The sequence below is a fragment of the Podarcis vaucheri genome, assembly GCF_965113315.1.
Source record: "Podarcis vaucheri genome assembly, chromosome: 2".
In the NCBI taxonomy this organism is placed as follows: Eukaryota; Metazoa; Chordata; class Lepidosauria; order Squamata; family Lacertidae; genus Podarcis; species Podarcis vaucheri.
Window position 1 is genome coordinate 88913233 of NC_138760.1, and position 6329 is coordinate 88919561.

Genomic DNA, 6329 nt, shown 5'->3' on the forward strand with positions numbered 1-6329 from the left:
CATCTCCTCCCCCAGGTGTGCCCTGTGAGCTGCCCAAATCTGCTTGGGGAGGTTGGGGGAACCCCTGGAACAGATTTAGGTAGGAGAAGAGGTGTGGAAGTCCCATTGCACTTATAGGACTCTGACTTAGCACTATGTAGAATGGCTGAACAGAAGGAAATGAGATGCCTGTGGTGGAGGAAGCAGAAATCCTAAGCCAGGGTAGTCAGTGCAGTATTCTCCATAAGCTGTAGACTATAACTCCCATCAGGCCCAGCCAGCATAGCCAGTGATCAGGGATGATGGGAGCTGAATCCCAAACATCTGGCAAGTGCCATGTTGGCTATCCCTGCCCTAAGTATATTTCATTAGATGAAGTCTTTCTGCCTGTAGAGTTTTCCCAGAACCTGCTCTTTTTATAGAACAGAAGCCTGTGCCAAAGAGTGACATGGAATCACGTACTGACTATTAGGGAGCGTGGAAGAAAATGCATCTAGTAGCCCTTGCCCGGAGAATATCTCTCTCTATATCTCCTTTAGTGGCTATAAAGAGTGCATGACAGAACACAAAACACACACCCTCCCCAGAGCCTACAAGTAACTGGCTGCCTTGTTCTGTTATTCAACAGTTCTGGTTGAAAGGTTGCAAACACAGCACACCCTTCCCTGAGGACCAGAGACTATGGCAGAGGGCCAGACGCCTTATCTCTGATGCAACTGATGCAAAGTAAGAGGCCAGGGAAAGAAGGCCCGCTGGAAAGAAGGCCCGCTGTGACTTGCCATCTTTCCTCTCTTCATTTAAGGTGACTGGTGCTACCGTTTAGCAGATGTCCGTCTCTCCGTATTTGGAGAGTTCCAGGGGGTGTAGAGGTACCCACAGCAGCTTGGGAGATGGGAATGGCCTGCTCACTTCCTGTTGGAACACTCCTTGCCAGTGAAAGAGGAAATGTTCCTCTCCCATTGCATAATCTCTTGCTGCAATTGTCCTGCTGTTTCTCCAGTCTATGTGAAATCAAATGCTAGGGAAATAGCAGGCTCCCATATATTGGCAGGGATGGGGGGGCAGGGGGCGGGAATCGATGCAGTCCGCATTTAAAGGTGACCATATGAAATTTTCAGTTTCCAAAACAATATGAGAAGTGGAAGAAAGCCATCTTTTGAAATGTCCACCTCTCTGAATTTTGCAATGGAATTCTCCAGCCAAGTAACGTATACAAAAATGCAGTTACTTGGGTAATGTGAACATTAAAATGCATATATTAGTGGGGAGGGAGTGTGCATATTAGGTAAAACTGCAAACAAGCATATATATTAGGAGGAATTCACACTAAACTGCTGATGAATTTTCATGAGGACCTTTTTTAATGAAAACTTATGGAAATGTGGAAAACTGCAGATGGGAAAAGTGAGAAACTGAGAAAAATGGCCATTGGCTGATTTACCCATCACTAATCACTGGTTCATTTAGTCATGTTCCCTCCCCAAGTGTATATTTTTGGGGGGCGGGTGGTGGCAATCATGGGAAGATACCCTTGGGAAAGAAACCTGTCAAAGTTCAGATAAATAGGTCCAGAGGCTATTGTGCGAAGTGGTTTTGTTTGTCATAAAAATGGGGAAAGTCTGGGGGTGCATTTCTCCACCTAACCTTCCCAGAAGCACCCTCTGTGAAGCACAAAGAGCTCATTGCCTGTTTTGTGGAGGAAGCCGCCCCAATAGTCTAATTTCATCGCTTGTGCCCTGCTTTCACAGCCAAAAAGTCCGGAGGAGAATGATGACTCACAGGAAGAACACCTTTGTTATTCCTTCCCCAAAGCACAGTGATTTGAGGGCACAGGGGAAATCATTCACTGTGATGGAAAAGCTAGACCTGCCCATCGAAACAAGAGATTTCCCTGCCTCTCCCCTTTCAAGCTCCGGTTGTTTCCCAAGTCAGCTTGTTTTCATTTCCCAGAAATAAGAAGGCAGTCAGGCTGGGGGAGAAGTTTGCATGTTTAACTTTTATGGGGGAAGTGAAGCAACAGTTCTACTCGGAAGGCTGAGAATTCCCTGGTCCACCTCGACACACCTTGCTAGCAGTGCAACCCAACTCAGGAACGTGAGAGACTGCATCTGATCTGGCCCATTGTTTGGGTTGCATGCAGAGCTGATGCACACCCCTAGTATTTCCATCAGGAAAACAGCACACAGAGAAGGCGGAGGCCTCCCTTTCCTGGGGCTGTAGTCCTGATTCAGTCCTACCCACCCACCCATCCCAGGCTGCTTTCAAAAAAGAAAATAGGCAGGAGGTCTGGCCCTTTGAATAAATAGAGAAATATTCATTCCTGTAGTTCATACAGGCATTGCCAGCCCCCTGCCAGTGCATTTAACGGGCCACAATGGTCAGAGGCAGATAATAGCTGGAGGTGTAAGAGCACACCAGGCTCTTTTTGTCTCTGAATGTTCTTGCTTTCCTGGCAAGACAATTTTCCTAGCCTTCTTTCTTCCCCAATGTAGTTCTTGTTTTGCCTCATGCAGCCATCAGCATCTTTGTTCCATGATCTTGATGTACTGATTCTCAGTAATGGCAAGAGAAAACTGGTGCTGTGCCAAAAATTTCTTCTGCTCCCCCCCCCCTCCATCAACCAATAGGAAAAGCAATTGCCTTCAATTCTGGTGAAATTTTCATGGATGCATACAGCGTTTTTGTTCCCTTTACCTTACATTCAGGGTATCCAGGCTGTTTTATTTTATTCTGCAAATCATCTCTCCAGTGCTAACCCTGCCCATGGGATTTTTCAGATCGGAAAGCGTGGGCAGTGATGGAGTGCTAAAGAAATGTTTCACAGAAAGAAGAGGAAGAAGACGAAACATACCCCCCTTGGCAACTTGATAAGGTAACCTTACCACACCTATGGAAACTCTGTAGAAATTGCCTGTAAATAAATATAAGTCATGATCTGGAATACTCTGCTGTTGTCAATGGCCCTGTCCTAATGTGACACCCTCTGGAGGCAGCGCAATAGGGCAGGTTGGCCATAGGGCAGGGGGAGATAGAGAGAAGGAGGGGGCATGTCTGGGCTGCATAGTCACCTCATTCAAAATCAAGTTATTTACGAGTCAGGTCTTATGGCAAGAGCTTAAATGTTGCCATCACAAAAGATGCATTGAATTCTGTTGTACTGGCCTGACCGCCTACGACTGCTCTGTGCTCAGTTATATGTGATATAAAGATAAGGCCTGGTGAGGGGAGCAATATCTCAGAGCCTACAAGGTCATCGGGAATGAAAGCTGAATTGTGAAGCTTTCTGAAGGAGTACAGTGAGAAAGTGCCTGTCCCTTCTAAAGACCACCTCTCTGTCGCCTCCCAGCCCCCTAGTGCTGTGATGGCTAACATTTCACATACCAGGAAAAATCCTACAGTATGATTCTAAGAATTCAGCTCAAGAATCAAATGTTTAAAAGCCAGCTAGCTTCAGCTGCATCCTGAGGGCTCCAGCCCAGAGGAGGAGTTAGGGGGGCATGGCTGGTTCAGTTGCACTGGGCACAGAGCCTTGGGGATGCCATCACTATGGACAAACAGCGGCATACAAATTTAATAAATAATAATAACTATAATGTAGAATGGAAGGCGAGAGGGGTGTGTGTGTGTGGGGGGTGAATTTTGGCATTGCACATGGTGCTGCTGACATCTGAGACCCTAAGATCCACCACTGCCCAGTTTCTCCATGATGTTCTGGTTTCAAAGCTGTTTCCATCACCGTATGTGCACCTCTATGGACTACTTCAAGAAGCATCCCTGGGGAAGGGCTGCAGCTCAATGGTCCAGCAGCTGCCTTGCATGCAGAAGGTCCCATGTTGAGGCTCCAGCATCTCTAGGAAGGGCTAGGAGAGACTCTCATCAAAATCCCTGAAGAGCTGATGGCCAGCTAGTGTAGACATTCCTCTCAGGGTCCCCATCTCTCTGGCCTTCATGAGGCTCTGCGGGCCTCCACAATCACAGTGATGTCCTCCTCTCTCTCTCTAACTTGAGTTGAATGGACAATGATGGTCCAGGCTGTCACCTTTGGCTTCATGTGCAGTGACAGCCTTGCTGTTGTGTTTCTTGTAGAGTGACCATGTGTCCTCCTTTACAGAGGACAATCTTTATTCTGAAGGGCTTCCAGGAAGCAAACACTCTGTCCTCCATTTGAAGGCCTCTCTGATCCAAGTCTGGTTTAAAGATCAAGACCCTCAAAAAGGGAGAATGGAGGTCCTGAATTTGTTCATCAGCAGTTAGCAACACCTGCACATTAGAATGAGCCGACACACAAGTCAGCAAGTCACACTCTTCACCACTATGGTGAGATGTAGCACCATTTAAATGCCAGTAAACATTCCTAAATTCCATACACAGAAATTAGCAGGTTCAAATCAGTAACTACTTTGGTTCTGGTTTTTGGTAATGTATTTCTCTTTTCGGTTGATGCATAAATGGTCACCTTAGCTGCCAGGTGAGCTGAGGCTGATGGGAAAGTGATGGGAAGCATATTTTGCAAGCAGCAGACACTGTGATGGGTGGTGTTATGACTGGAGGAGGCTCTTTAAAACAGCACAGAAAGGAGGACAAAGCAGAGATCAGGGCTAATAAGCAGCTGGCTGAAGCTGACTCCCCTGAAAGGAATAGAAATAAGCCTTATGTAACCGTATCTCTGTAATCCGCCTCTCTGTTGGGTTTTGCCTTGGACACTTTGTGAAGCTCGAGGAAGAGCCTCTGAGGTCTTAAAGTATCTGACAATAAGACAGCATTTAAACACAGCCCAGTGTCCAGCCAGGTGACTACACAGAGACAAGAATAACCTGGGGTGGTGAGGGCAGGAAGGAGCCATTTGTTGGTTTAATGCAATAGACGGGGGGGGGGTATATCTCTTATTCCTCCATCCATCCTCCCTTCTTGACACAGCACTAAAGGGGCTTTGAGATTTAGGCCTGAGATGCAATTATGCAGGATAATCCTTTGCTGCCACAGAGATGTAAGGTTCTAAAAAGAAAGACCTTTCTTTAAATTAAGAGGTCCTTGATCCTGTGCAATGACAAGTTGTGTTCCCGAAAGTCAAAATATCTGGCCCTGCTGTTATAACTGGTGTCAGCAACATTGCATCAAACTTCTGAAGAAGAATGTGGAGGGACTGATTGAACGAGATCTCCAGGTAGGTTGTGGACATGGGCTAGGAGGTTCCTGTGGTTGTGGGGTGGGGGGCTCTAGCTACTAGGATGGAAGAGAAAATCATTCCATTTGCATTTCCACGTGACCCTATCCAACCTGCACTTCCCAGACAAAGATGTGAATTGAAACATAGTCATCCTTTGACATTCGTACTTCACCCAAATTTTGCAGTACAGTTCTCCAGCTAAAACATGCATGGAAAAATGTACATACCAGGTGAAAGTGTGAGCAAAAATGTGTATATTCCTGAAAGGCATGTACAAAGGCGTTATATTAGGAGAAATTGCTTGCAAAAATGCATGCCTTAAGCAAATTTGTGTGCAAAAATGCATATCCTAGGAGACTTTTTTTTTTTTTTGCAGAAATCAGAGAGTTGGAAGGGACCTTCAGGATTCCAGTCCAACCCCCTGCAATGCAGGAATATCCAGGTGTCCCACACTGCTTGCCCTGTGGAACGCCCTCCCACCAGATGTCAAAGAGAACAACAACTACCAGACTTTTAGAAGACATCTGAAGGCAGCCCTGTTTAGGGAAGCTTTTAATGTTTGATGCATTATTGTATTTTAATATTTTGTTGGAAGCCGCCCAGATGGGCGAGGTATAAATAATAAATTGTATTATTATTATTATTAAACCTTGGCGTTATCAGTACCATACTGAGCTATCTTGTCAAGAGATGGGGTAAATGGAATTTAAGATTGGAAAAATAAGAAACAGAGTGTGGGTGGGTGGGGAACAGCACAGAAAGATTTGCCCATCCCTCCTAGTAACCTGCAATGCTGCTAACTTCACCCAGGATGGACAAAAGCAAAGTAAATGATTTAGTATGTGCAAACATATGCAAGGTGTTGCTTACTTGGGACTTACAGCTTTCGTAATTCAGTTTCCCTTGATGCTGAATCAACACCTTTCTCTAATCACAGAGTAGGCACTCCAGGAGAGGGATAAACACACGATGGAGAGGGGACAGAAAGAGCTGAGGAGGGTTTGGAAACTGACACGAGGCGGAGGAGCACAGCAGTTTCGCTCTTTGGGAACGGGAGGGGGAGAAACAAAGCGCAGAGCTGCGCTGGCTCGTGGCTTTCCTGGCAGCGGCACGTGAGGAGCAAGAGCTGCTCCAGCTGTAGGAAACAGAAACTGCAGCCTCTGCAGCTGCTGGCTTATGAGCA

General features: G+C 46.2%; 1 long non-coding RNA gene across 1 annotated transcript; it reads left to right on the forward strand.

Annotated features, from left to right (window-relative positions):
- The first annotated feature begins 556 nt into the window (after window positions 1-556).
- On the forward strand, window positions 557-5736 carry LOC309526923. Its single transcript, XR_014217028.1, has 3 exons — window positions 557-781; window positions 2757-2851; window positions 5523-5736. It is a non-coding gene; the product is annotated as an uncharacterized lncRNA (long non-coding RNA).
- The last annotated feature ends 593 nt before the right edge of the window (window positions 5737-6329 follow it).